At 51.9% G+C, this 14457-nt stretch overlaps 1 protein-coding gene across 10 annotated transcripts in view; it reads right to left on the bottom strand.

The window, feature by feature from the left end:
• Positions 1–14457, bottom strand: part of LOC132493189 (synaptotagmin-9) — a 391713-nt gene that overhangs the window by 133248 nt on the left and 244008 nt on the right. The window lies entirely within an intron of this gene.

Raw genomic sequence — 14457 nt, 5'->3', positions numbered from 1 at the left:
GATGCCACCACAGTCGCCAAGCCAGAAACCTGGGGGTCATCCCTGGCCTTCCCTTCTCTCACCCACATCTAGTTGGTCACCATGGCCAGTAAAGTCTCCTTCTTCACCCCCTCTCAGGTCTGTCCCCTCATCTTCACCTGCCCAGCTTCAGGCCACATCATCTCCCATCAGAACGGCTGCAACGGCTTCCTGGCAGCTCTTCCTGCCTGCAGCCTTGCCCCCACCTCCTCACCCCCATCCTCTGCACTGCTGCCGGGAGCATGGGTCTATTTCTCAAACCTAGCCATAGCACCCCAGTGCTTGTACAAGTTCCCACCTGCTTCCTATCACCCCGGAAACCACCAGGAGGAAGTTAAGGACCTGAGAGACAGTCAAGAGACAGTCAAGAGCGTGCGCTCTCTAGCCAGGCTTCCGTTTGGATCCATGTTCTTCCCATCACAGGCTATACCCTTGGACAAGTTCCTTAACATCACTGAGCTTCATTTCCCTAGTTATAAAATGTGGGTGAAAATATACATGTTGTGCGGTTGTGGACATTCCATGAGATAATGCACGTGGAAGTCCTTTGCACATAACTGGCTGCAAGTTCACAACCACGGCAGTTACAGTTCCATACCTGGCCCCACCCTGAGCACCAACCATTAGACACAACAGCCAAGCTATTTTTACCATACTACTTTTACTCTAAGGCTCCCTTAGGATGCAATGTTTTAGGCCACGACCCCCATGCCACCGGCTCCATTCCCTCTCCTCTTTCAAGGCCCAATTCCAACATCATGATTCCAGGGATCCTCTCCTTCCCCCAGATAGAAGTGACTGCCCGGACTCGGTCCCCTTCTCCACGCTCATGACAGACTCCCTCACAGAGCTCTCTAGAGCATGGGCCACTACAAGTGTGGGATCCTTTATCTGAGTGGTAGCTCCTCGTGGGCAGGGCCATGTCTCCGAGCCCAGAGCTGCGCCCAGGACCTGGCACAGAGCAAGTCGTCAGCTCACATTTGTTGGATGGGGGAGACAGCTGGAGGCTGACCAGGGGCAAAATTCCTCTCCGTCTGTGGACCAGTGAAACAAGTTATCTGCTTCCAAAGTACATCAGGACAGGGACAGGATAGACATTCCCATTCCAGAAGGGAGAAAATGGAAGAAATAAAGGCCACTGGTCTTAACTGGAAGCTGAGAGGCTCCTAGGGGTGGCAGGCGAGTCTGCAAGTCTGCACGGACCCCGAGGCCTGACTGAGGTCCTGTCCAGCCCTGAGGTCTTTGATCCCACGGGGACGGGCCTAACAGTGCAGAGAAACAGCACACCTGGCCTCAGGGCCACGGCAGGGCCTATAGACACCAACACTGCATCAGGACCGAAGGACAAGGTGACGGGCACTAACTTCCCATCAGGATAGAGGAGACAGACACAGAGACACCCTGTCACTACGAAGGGGAGTCAGAGCAGAGGGACCAGATTGCTGAGAAAGCAGCTGTCAGGGCTGGTGACCGCCTTTCATGAATATCTGAGTCTAATAAAAGTGAAGAGGTGGAGACGATTTCTTTTGTCAATGAATAGAAGCTTAAACAGCCTAAGAAAAACTGCACAGGAGAAAATAAAAGGATGCTACTTAAGGTGAACAAGCACACTTAACTTGTCCCCGTCTAATCGCGGTATCAGTAACTCCTAATAACAAGCATTCAATTAAAGCTTTTGGCTTCAGAAATGTTTTTCACACATAAGGCTTCTCATTCCCACCTAAACATCCCCGATCAAGCTGTTCTGATTAGTGAGCCAGTTAAGCTGAGCCCAGTGGGTACCAAGATAAGTCCGAATCACTGAAGGCCCTAAGCCTAGGTGCAGGCTGGCGGTGCCGGCTGGCGACAGGGGACAAATGCAATATTTCTTGCTTAGTGTCTTCTTCCCGCTGTACCAGATTAGTGAGCTGCGTGCACTGGGCATTCCCAGCCACTCCCTGTTGGGCGAGTTCCAAAAGATCCCTAAGAATACTTGTGCTGGAGCCCAGCTCTGCCGAACCCATAGGAATGAGTCCTTTGGTTTTCTGGCCCTTCCATTTAAAGCCCAGCTCCTGTCACATGTCACCGCTCCTGCAGCAGCCTTCTTAGGCACGCCTGAACCCAGATGCTTCCATTTAAGCACTTACTTAAAAAGCACTCACCCTTCTCACCAAACCACAGCCCTTTAAACAGAGCTCCATGGTCCCAAACAGCTCTTCCACCAACATGTAACAGGGACTCAGTCCCAAAGCTGAACATTGATCTCTAAAGAATTCAGTGAGCACCAGGTACTGACCTCACCTCTAGGCACCGTGAGCTGGACCCCTCCTGGCTTAGCTGTTCCCCCAGACACAGGAGTGGCATCCTCCTCTTCCTTGAAATGGCAGGCTTCTTCAGAGAAACACCACCCCAAAGACATGAGCAAGAGACACCTGGAGCCCAGCCCACAAGGAGGGACATGGGCTCTGGCCGGGAAACCGGTATGAGAGAGTGCAAGGTTGTCACACCCACACGCAAACAGCACAGCTGACCCTCTAGGCTGAAGGAACCGGGAGAGGTGATGTCGATTTTCTCTCAATGCCTTTGCTTAAGATTTTTAAACATCTGCTTCACCTTCCTGACTGTGCTCACCTCCCATTTTCTGCTCCTGACATTCTGTCCCCAAGCTGGTCTTTTCCCCCAATTCAAGGATTTATCACTGTGGTAAAGAGGCCACAACAATCTCAGTGACCAAGGCCATGGGCCTTAAAATAGACCTGCCTGCCAAGGAACAGTTTGGGCAGATTAGTGAGCTGCGTGCACTGGGCATTCCCAGCCACTCCCTGTTGGGCTGCCCTAAGTATTCTTAGGGATCTTTTGTCTCAAAAGACAAAGGATACAGGCGCTCCAACAAGGAGAGGGATGGGGGGGTGGGGGGAGTGGCTCCAGGCAGGGACCTGTGCCTTTGGGAAGAGTGAGATGGGGAGCCAGACAGCGTCCGGGGGCACAGCATCACCAGGCCTCCCACCAGTTTGCCCCTCAAAACTGTGCTGAAGACAAGTACATCCGTGTCTTCACCGCGGTGGGACTCCCTGTAGGCGCCCAGAGAACCTGGGATGGGAGGTTCTTTTCCTTCCTTCTGAGAGTCTCAGAACGAGTTGGTCTGAGGAGCAAACATAAACGAGAGAGTCCCCTTTGAGGCTGGGATGCGAATGACCAGGCCGCACGACAAACACCTCGCCTGCTGGAAGATCTAGCTGAGATCTGGTGGCCTGCCCCAGCCCCACAGCTGGCCGGCCACAGTCCACGAATGACAGCAGCTCCCTCCAGGCCCAGGCAGTCTCCACCTGTCTGTAAAAGCCACCTGCCTGCAAGTTCACGGAGGGTGAACAGACGCGGCAGCCCCTGTAAAAAGACTTTGCCTTCGTTATCTCATTTAATCTTCCTGGTGACACAGTGCCCTATGAGGGATATAGTACAGTTATCAGCCCCATGTACAAAAGAGGCAGCCGAGACACAAGATATTAAGACAGTGCCGAGGTCCCACGGCCTCTGAAGTGTTCCCAGAGTCCCGCCTGTCTGTCACCTAAGTCTCCGCCTGCTCTCCCTGCCACACTGCCCTGTCCTGCAGATTTGCTCGATGCGGTAGAGAGCTGGGAGATGACGAAGCTTGTTTCCATGTCCAAACCACAAGAGCTCAGACACCTGGGGCCATGAGACTCTCTGCTAATTGCTGCCCTGCGTATCTTCATGGGGTCTCTGCCCGCTGCCCCGCTTCAACTCTGTTAACAAGACAGTATATCTGAAAAAAGATACACAGAACGGAGAACAATTCTCATAAAGATGCATAACCCACAAAAATCAACATATTATATTTTTAGATTGGTTTATCTATTTAACAAATACTATTTGCCCCTCTATCATCTGTGAAACCCTGTGGGAGATGCTATGAGGTGAAAAAAAAAAAATGAATTGAAGACATTTACCTACCAAGGACCAAAAATCTTTCATCCCTCATCCATGTCGATTAGACTGTGAAGGTTGCATGCAGAATTGGGCCTCTATCTGGAATCCGTGAGCCAAAGCCAACAAACTTTGGCTTTTGCCAACGTAGACTTCAGAAATTCATAAATTAATGGTCTACTTTTTTTTTGTGTGTGTGGTACGCGGGCCTCTCACTGTTGTGGCCTCTCTCGCTGCGGAGCATAGGCTCCGGACGGGCAGGCTCAGCAGCCAGGGCTCACGGGCCTAGCTGCTCCGCGGCATGTGGGATCTTCCCGGATTGGGGCACGAATCAGTGTCCCCTGCATCGGCAGGCGGACTCTCAACTACTGCGCCACCAGGGAAGCCCCTAATGGTCTAATTTTAAAGCAGCCATGGTATTCTTTTGTGAGAAGAAAAACATCATTTCCCTGAAATTCCCACCCTCTCTAAAATTAAGTTCAGATGGCAATTAACTGCAAATGTCAGTTCTCTGATGTGACTAGCTCAACAGGCAAGTAACTTGGAAAACATCACATGGAAGTTAGTTTCAAAGACAGGCTGAGTTTCAAAAATCAACCATTTCCTGAACATCTTATAGACAACGAGGTTCACCTTGTCATCCATTTGTTCAGGTTGCTGAACATCCAAGGGGAAGCTCTCGGGTGCCTGGCACCGTGGAGGTCCTGGGGATTCCCAGGGAGAAAGACACACACACAGGGCAACAACACACCAGGAGGTGGCTCCCAGGAGAGGGAAGCTCGGCAGGCTCAGGGCACAGCAGCAGCAGGAGGCACGAGAGACCAGTGCAGTGTGGGCAATCTCAGAAGGCTTCACAGAGGAAGTGAGATTTCTCCAAGTGGGCAGCAGGCACTAATGCAAATGCATTGCAAGAGGAGTAGAGTGTATACCCCAAGGTATGGGGAGGGGTGGGGTATGCATGTAGCTCTGTGTGGCCAGAGAACAACAGGGGAAGAGTGGCAGCAAATGAGGCCGGGACCAGCTTGTGAAGGTCCTCTCACAGCATTTCACCCTCTAGAGCTTGGCCTTTATTCATTAGGCAAGGGGAACCACTGAAGGGAGCTGCCCATTCTTCTCCAGCAATAGTGCAGAAGCAGGCAAGGACCTGAGGGAAGGATCCTTCTCAGAGGAACCTGCAGGGCTCTCTGGGTGCCCCCTCCCCAAGTACAACCAGGCTATGGCAACATGTCCCCCCCCAACTCCCCACCTCAGGAGCTCTCCAACACCCTCCCCCGCTCCTCTGACTCAGTATCCCCTTTCACCACCCCAACACTCTGGACAGTGAAGGTGGAGGTCTTTCTACCGCAGGCCCCGTCAGCAGTCAGCACGCAGGACCATCCCCTGAAGCTCCGCCCACCCCTCTCCTGCCACTTCCCCAGCTCGCTCTGCCTCCCCGCCTCCCCAACTGAGGGAGGGGCCAGGGCAGGGCAGGACCAGAGAGAGGCAGAGTGAGCTGGGGAGCAGTGCTTCTGCTGCCTTCTGCGCTCGCGGACGGACGCTGAGCAATGTATACAACTCCATCAGACACTCGTGCACCCGGATCTGTAGCCTCCTACTTCCTTCCTCTCAGAGTCCTCGGCAAACGGCCGTGCATCTTTCTTTGATGAGAAACGGAATCCCTCAGTCCCCTTTCTCTCCACCTCAAACCTCCCCTCCGCCCTTTGATCCCCTAACCTACCATCACTGAGGCCGAACCTCTCCATTACTCCCTCTCTAGGCTGAATCCACATCTCCCCCTCTTCTGCTCCTTCCTCCCAGCCCCCACGGACATCAAAGCCTCTGCTACCTTAGAACACGTCCTCTGGCCCGCATCCCCCAGCTACCATTTCAAGCTCTTCCCCTGCTTCACTGCCTAAGGGCTCACCTCCCATTCTCTATGAGATTTCCACTTATGTGCCTGATGTGCTCTCTCGTCCATCGAGCTACTTCGGTTATTTCCTTGAGAGGCGGCACGTGCAGGGTGAGGTTAAAGCACAAGCTGGAGAACCGGACTGCCTGGGTTCAGAATTCCTGCTTCAGACTCTCACTCGCCATGCACATGTCCTAAGGCAGGACGCTCACTCTCAGTGCCTCCGCTCCCTCATTTATAAGATGAGAATAATAAAAGTACTTCCTCAAGAGTGGCTGTGAAGGTAACATGAGACCGGCAATCGGTCAGTGTCAGCTGGGATCGCTTTCCTTGGCAAACCCGAGACTCTCCTCTTCTGGCATTTGGGACAAAGTGCTCTCTGGGTCCTTCCTTCACTAAATGTCCTATATCTCAGCTCCACTCACTGCCCTGGGGCTGATTCTGGTTTCCTTCTACAGTCATTCCCTGGATAATCCATACTTCATTTCCATGTTTATGACTCACCACCGTCCAGACCCTCACCATCTCTCACCTGGATTTCCAAAGCTGCCTCTCCTAGACTTCCTACTTCCAGCTGACTCTTCTTCAACCCTTCTTTCCCAGAGGAGGCAGGGTATGGTTCCTAAAGCTCATGACATGACTCCTCCGCTCTCAAAGCCTCCGTGGTTCCTCACTGTTTCGGGAACAAAGCTGCATTCTGTAGCTCAGCCATCCAAGTCCTCCAAAAAGATTCACTTCCCAGTTGTACTCACCGTGCTCTCGGTCAAGCCACTTCCTACTCTCTAAATACAGAAAACGTTTCCTGTTTTCTCTAATTTCTCTTTTTGGGATGCTTTTCTCCACCTATATTTTCAAATCTCACCCATTCTAAGAACTTATCCAAATGCACCAACCCAAGGAAGCCTTTCCTGACACCGCTACCCCCAGGGCCCAAAGGTGGTGGATGCCTCCACTCTGCTCCTGCCACACTTGCACTCACGTTTATCATCTCCTTTCCGGCTCTGTTTATATGATTCCTCAATACGTCTGTCTCCCCTTCCAAATTAAGATGCTTGAGAGCAAGGAGGATGTGCTATTCACTTGTCCACCCTCAGAGAACAGCAACCAGTATCCACTTTCTTACTTTCTCCATACCTGAGGCCCCCTCTCTTTGGGGTCTTATACTCAGAGGTGAAGGCACCTCTGCCATAAGGGGAACCTGACCGTGCTTGGGCCTGGCATGAGCTAACTGATGAATGCAATTATATTCCCAAAGCATCAATGGGAGAAGATGTAACTTCCCCTAATGGATGATAAAACCAGGCATTTCTCCTCATTCTATTATTTTAGAATGCTAAGCAACAAGGAAAAAAAACACGGATCTTAATTGGCAAGTTTTCTCTATCATCTAGAGTGTTCAGGGGCCTCATGCATAACTTTAGCCTGCAGCCAGCTACCTCCTACGAGCCTCCCAAGCTGCCTGGGGAGGAGCACAGGCTCCAGCACTTTGGCAGGCCCCTGGTAAGTACTAATTGAATTAATCAACATTTATTCTGTATTTTCATACACCTTCATTTCAACAAGTGTTAAACAGTTTAATTTTGAATCAATGCAATAGCTTTCCTTCTGCACTAAAAAAAAAAAAAGAAAAAAAAAAAGTTTAAATTATTAGGAGGCCAAAGAATTTCCTTAAAGATGGGCTATGTGCATGGGCAACAGCCCGGCTCCTGCCTCTGTCAGAGAAGGGGGCTCCCTCTGCAGGCCTAGCTGGAGGGTATTAGTGGAAGATTAGCAGCTCTGTCTTCACTGGAGGGCTGAGGGCCACCTGGAAGCCAGGTGAAGACACCAGGCAGAACCCACTGCTGCCAGAGAGCCCAGACTACAGGGAATAGGGCTTTCTGGACTGAGCCTTTGGACAAAGCCAATCAAACGTCCTCCACTGGCTGGGCTGAGTCTACCTGCCTCTCCTGGTTCCCTTGGCAGGACCAGCAGTGAATGCCTCTCCATCCCTCATCATGACACCGAGGCTTGTTCACTGAGGCTTTTGGAAACATCCTGTTATGGGCTGAATTGTATCCCCCTCTCCCAAATTCAGATGTTGAAGTCCTAACCCCCAGTACCTCAGAATGTGAATGTATTTAGAAATAAGATCTTTAAAGATGTAATTAAGTTAAAAATGACATCATTAGGGTGAGCCCTAATCCAATATGACTGGTATCCTTATAAAGACACAGACAGTTACAGAGGGAAGACCTTGTGAAGACACAGGGAGGAGATGACTGTCCACAGTCAAAGAGAGGGGCCTCCGAAGAAACCAACCTTGCCGACTCCTTGATCTTGGACTTCTAGCCTCCAGAATCGTGAGACGATAAATTTCCCTTGCTTAATCCACCTAGTCTGTGGTATTTTTGTTATGGCAGCCCGTAGCAAACTGACACATGCCCCCATCTGATCTTGGATACACGCTGGACAAACCTACGGGAAGAAGGCAGCCTCCTCTCCAGAGATGTGGGTCTCTGTTCTCATCCACTGGTGTTCCTCTTCCCTCTCAGTCTAAGGGAGATGGCTTTGCATCTCCAGATCTTATACAACATCCAGGTAAGGACAGTTCCTGACAGTCCTTTATCTATCTTCTTTGTAAGTCAGCTCCGAGTCAGGTCATGCCTGGGGACCATGACCATTTAGTGAGACCAGATGTTGGTATGTTGTAAGGAGGTAAACGTGAAGATCCCGCAGCCTGACCAGCTGTCAAGCTGCATTCAAGGAGCCATGAGCCCTGGGCCCAGCCCTCTTCTCTTCAAGGCAATTTAACAATCCAGCATATGATGGGGGGAGGGAGGGGCAAAGCTGGTCCCCTAACCTCAGCTCACCAGTCACAAGACACTTGCTACTCAGATCACTTCCCTCCCCTAAGAGTACTTAGGCCAGAGAGTGGCCCAGGGACTTTCCTAAGAAAAGTGATCCAAGAATCCCCCATCTGCACACATACTCACAGACCACAGACAAGCCGGCTGGGGACTGCACTGCAAGAGGTCTCCCCTCCCTGGGGATCCATGAGGTCTGGCTCCCGGAAGTCTGTCAGTCTGACCCCAGGGGAGTGGGAGCAACTGCAACAGCTCCTAGAGGCCTCTCTCCCATCTTTCTCACCTTGTCTTTTCCACAAAGCAGGGCCATTATTTTCCCATGGGAGACACCTGAACAGTTCCTTAGTCTCAAAGTGAAAGGTGTAGAAGCCTGTGTGATGCAAAAGGACCACAGAAGGGGAAGGCAGTACTTACACCAGAGGCCCACAGTCCAGCCCAATCTGGACCCTTGAGTCTTTGCAGCTCCTTCCTCATTCCCCTGAAGGAGATGAGCAAGATACAACAGAGAGAGTCCAGGCTTGGGAGTCAAACCAACTTGGGTTTAAATCCTGACTCTACTGCTTAGAGCTGGGTTAGTTTCTGACCTTGGGTAACATAGATTAACCTCTCAGGTTACTGTGTAATGAAGATATTACCACCTGCCTCACACAGGGCTGGTCAGAGGGTTAGGGGGGCAGAGTCAACCACCCAGCTCAGTGCCTGGCCCTTCTCAGAGGCTGTGTCCCCACTGCACTATTCCAGAAGATGGAGTTAGCCAAGACCTCTTATCAGAGCCTAAATGTTGGGATCAGGAAAAAAATATGCAACACTGACTCCCTTTGAGAAACTGCCAAATCTCTTGAGGCCAGCCTGCAATGAGGGGAACCCTAGGGTACAACGCAGCACACTTGCTCTGTGCTTTCTGTTTCTCTCTAGCAGGGCCTTCCAGAAAGGTAAGGTAATTGATGACATGCGCGCTCTTACAGCCCCTGGGTGCCTTGCTCAGTCATTCTGCCAGTCCCTCCAGGCACCCAGCTTAGGGGCGGCGAGCAGGCAGAGTTTATGATGTTCACGGGCCATCTGAAGGCAGGTACCTGGCAGAGAGGTCACAGCTGGGGAGATGGATTTGGGGACCCCAAACATGGAGGCTAAAGCTGAAGCTGGGCTCCAGGGCTTGGGAGGATGAAGGGCGAAATTCTGACCACATCTGTGGAGCAGGAGGAGGGCCCAGGCCCTAGGCACTGGCGTCGGGAGAACCCTTAGTAACTCAGAGGTGGCCTTGAGAGAAGACGGCCGAGTGGTACTGGTGTCCCAGAGAGGCCCCCAATTGCACCCAGTGGGCGCCTCACTCTCAGACACTTAGAAGCAAACAGGCGAGCACCCCCAAGTCACTCAGGAATGGGCTCCACACGGGTGTGTGACAGTGATGCAACAAGATGCGTGTCCTGCGCACCCTGCAGGGTCCCTCTCACCACTGCCATCCCTCACTCGACTGTCACCAGGTTTATTTAAAATTCTCTTTCAGAAGTGCCCTGGTGGCCTAGTGGTTAGGATTCCAGGCTCTCACTGATGTGGTCACGGGTTCAATCCCTGGTCGGGGAACTGAGATTGTGCAAGCTTCATGGTGGGGTCAAAGAGATAAAAAATACAGTTTTCTGTCAAATATAAGTAATCATGACATGTGAAGACCAGCTTTGTGTCCCTGGAGTAGCCCTTTACGTTTTCAAAGGCGGGACATACGGGTACAGCTCTGTCCCCCAAGCACCCTGTAACACGAGATCCCAAGACACTGCAGCCCAGATACGCCCTCCTCAGCACCCCGGCCTCCCTAGGTGGTCTTCTCGGGGCTTCCTCCCTAGGGGGACCTTCCCATCAGGAAGCCTGAAAGACCCTAGGTCCACCCTGAGGACAAAAGCCAGGTGTGGCTGGCAGAGCTGGGTCTGGGTTCCGAGCTCCAGGAGGCAGGCCGAGCTGGACAGAGGGAGTGGCCCTGTGCAGACCTGATCAGCAATGAGGACCGGCTGGCTCCACAGGACACAGGATAAGAAAGTACCCCAGCTTCAGCAGGCAGCCACCAGCAGCGCCCACCTGCTCAGACCCTGAACATGACACCATGGAAACAATGCTCTCCCTTCACGCAGGCTCTCAGCGCCCACTCCATGCCCCTGCACGGATAGGCTCCCAACAAACACTTCCAGAAAGGTCGGCCCCTCCTCTCCACCCCGACAGCTCCACCTGGGCTATGGCTCAGGTTTCTCTCTCATCCTCATCCCCACCCTCCCAACCCACCATCTTGCTTAACATCCCTTGACGGCTGACACCCTGGGGGCCCCAACAGGTGGGCTGTAAGGAACTTGTTACTAATGATAAAGTAGCTAAAGTCAGGAATCTTTTGGGACTTCCCTGGTGGCGCAGTGGTTAAGAATCCACCTGCCAAGGCAGGGGACACGGGTTCGAGCCCTGGTCCAGGAAGATCCCACATGCTGTGGAGCAACTAAGCCCGTGCACCACAGCTACTGAGTCCGCGCACCTAGAGCCCGTGCTCCGCAACAAAGAGTAGCCTCTGCTCGCCGCAACTAGAGAAAGCCTGCATGCAGCAACGAAGACCCAACGCAGCCAAAAATAAATAAATAAATAAATAAAATTTTAAAGGAATTTTTTTGTTTAAATTAGAGAAGATTCTGTTTTCTTGCCCCATTCTAATATACTTTGAGTGGGAGAGAAAATAGAGGAATTTGGCCAGGAAATCAGCAATTGCCTAAAGCGCTCAGGAAACGTCAGTTTCTGTGACACCGTGAACAACTGTGCAACTTCCTACTATTTTTTAGAGATTTACTTTATAAATACGTGTGTGTGTGCACGCGCGTATATATCACCTTGGGGCCGGGTGTGCATCATGGCAACCTGGCCACGTCCACCAAGTGCTTCTCACAGGCTAATGTCGTCTGACCATCTTCCTGCCTCAACATGAAGAGCTGATTTTCATGGCGAACTTAAGACCGAATCATCTGGACTGTCGAGGTGGCGGCAAGATAGAGTGGAAGGAACATGGGTTTGGGGATCAGATAGATGGGGCATCAATTTTATTTCAACCACTCGCCAGCTAGGGAACCTTGGGAAAGTCACTTATCCTGAGTCAGTTTCCTCCTCCGCTAAAGCCCTGAAAGGCTCCCGTGAGATGTAAGTGAGCACCGACGAGTCTGTGCTCAGTGCCTGACGCATGGTGCGCACTTAATAAATGATGATTTCCAGTCCCTGGTTCCCTGTCGAGCCTCCCTTCCTCCTCCAGCTCTAGCCAAACCAAACCACTGGCTGTTTGCCACCCGTGCCCCTTAACTTACCGCCCCATGCCTTTCTTTGTACTTTGCTGTTCCCTCTGCTAGAAATGCCCTCCTTCACCCCCATAGAACAGGGTGTCTCTGGTCCATCTTTCCTTCAAGACACATCTCAAATGCCCCATCTTTGGCAAGTCAGGTGCCCCAACCTCTCCTTTCTCTGAACATTCACTGTGTTTTCTCTGCAGTTATTACTGCCTATTTTGAATGAGGGGTACATTCCTTAAATTCCATCCAGGCAGGGGACATGTCTTACTCATCTTGTGTTCCCACCATAACGGTTCTTGGCATGGAGGATGGTTAAAAAAAAAAAAATTAAAAAAATAATGGCAACTGAAATAATAAATTAGGTCACAAGTCTATTGACTCCAGAATACTTAGGAATTATGCCCCACCTCTGCTGCTATAAGAGTTTCCTAGATCCAGTGGGCCAATTCTCACTTAGGGGCTTCCCTGGCCTCCCTCCTACCAGCCTTGGCGGGCTCCCCTCCCTGCCACCCCAGCCAGGATTGTGTGCCCGTCAGGCATCCACGTTGCTTAACCGCAGCACTCTCCATCCTCCCACCACTCACCCCACCCAAAACCTCAGCTTACTTGAATAAGGCCCTGCTGCCCACAGCCCTTCCCTGTCCCCTCTCGGATCTGGAAGCTTGTTCTGTGACCCAGGCTGCAGACAGTCGGTCAGAATTCCCAGTGTCGTGCCCACCGCCCTCCTGGATCGCTCCCTCCTACACCCGCTATTACCTCTTGGATGATGTGAGCTCATTGTCTCAGACCGCATGGCCCTGGTCCTGCAGGTAGCAGGACTCTGTGTTCTCGAAATCTTCAAGGAAGGGCCCATGAGTCCATAAGAGCCTTCATGCTCCAGTCAGGTGGTCAGGCCAAGGTAGGCATCAGCAGAGAATACACACAGTACAATCGCTTTGGGATCGTGACCTCAAACTTTCAGCCCACAAAGACACCTCCTCAGAGTCTTTCCTCTCTCCCAACACCTGTACTGGGTGGGAGAGAGAAGCTTCTGAACAGCTTCACGGCCGCCCTTCCCCAGCTTTCCACTTTCATTCCCCCCTACATTTGCTGCAAGTCACCTCTCTGCTGAGAAGCCAACAATCATCCCCCCAAATCCTACAGTACTTTTAGTGAGACCTACACCCTTTTGGCAAAGTCTGCTTCCTCAGTTATTTCACAAATTCCTCTCGAGTCAGTACTGTCTGGACAATACCCTCTTCAGGTAGACTCCAATAACATGCTCTAAAACAGCCACCCGGCCCTAGAGGGAAGCTTGAGTTATTTGGAATTTCTTACATCATGCCAAACTGAAATCTGCCTCTTCTTTAATCCTCTGTACCGTTACCACCAAGGCCCCTCAATCCTGCCCTCTGAGCAAGGCACAACATGGCAGCTCCCTTGCCCACCTAAAAATCACAGTTCCAATCCCGTGTCTTCCTGTCTGCCCCAGGACCTTCCGGAGCTTACAGGACAGGGACTCCAGCTTTGATGCAGTAACGGGCCCTCCTCCACCTGCTCCCAAAGTGTGGTGCCCAGGGTACCACCTCCAGGTGTGGCCAGTCTTGGCCACTGCAGGGAAAAGGGGGATGACCCCTCTCCCCAGCAAGGTCTAAAGTCAGGACTTCTATTAATGCAGCCAGGCTAAGCCAAGCTCTGTGGGCTGTTCCACGTGGCCGGGTAGAAAACTCATGAATTGATTTTTGGAGCCTAAGGGCAGGACTTTGACCTTACCCCAGCATGTCCCATGGAGCTGGTTTGGGCTCTGAGCTCTGTTTGTTGTCCTTGTCCTGTACATTGGCGACCGGCCATCTGAAATCAGCCTGTTCCCTCACCCTGCCGTGGACTTCTGCCTCTGGGACCTCCTGCTCCCCTCCACCATGGGGGTCACATCTGGAGGCCCAGACAATACTACTTCCCCCCTGAAATTTCAGAATAAGCCCTCTGGTTGGTGTAAATCACTCCTCTTGACAAACTATATTTGCCAGGCTTTCTGAGAAGAGGATGATAATAATACCACTTACTACTTACGACACCCAAGCACTGTAGCCAACATTTTATACGCATCATCATCTCATTTATCTTTACAACAAGCAGGTGAGATCGACCCAGTACTGTTCCCATTCGACAGGCGAGGAACTTCAAGCTCAGAGAAGGAGAGACTTGCTTAAAGGAGAAACAGCAAGCCTGAGGAGAGCCAGGATTTAAATGAAAGAGTGAGCTGCAGGGCCCTCGGAGATGAGGGAGTCCCAGTCCCCACGGTAGAGGACACCCACCGCCTGCCATGCTGGAGTCAGGGGGTGAGTGAGGAGTCAGTGCCCTTTTCTCCAGCAGGACAACACCCCTGCCAGAGGCTTTGTGCAGCTCCAGTGAGCAGCACAGCAAAAACCTAGCCGGACACGCAGGGCAGGGCGGTGGTGCTTGTTGTTACCGGGACAGCAGCGCTGCATCGAAGAACCAGATGTCT

Source organism: Mesoplodon densirostris, chromosome 7, assembly GCF_025265405.1.
Source record: "Mesoplodon densirostris isolate mMesDen1 chromosome 7, mMesDen1 primary haplotype, whole genome shotgun sequence".
Classification (NCBI taxonomy): domain Eukaryota; kingdom Metazoa; phylum Chordata; class Mammalia; order Artiodactyla; family Ziphiidae; genus Mesoplodon; species Mesoplodon densirostris.
Note: the sequence above shows the minus strand (reverse complement) of the source record. Positions and strands in the feature narration are given on the sequence as shown.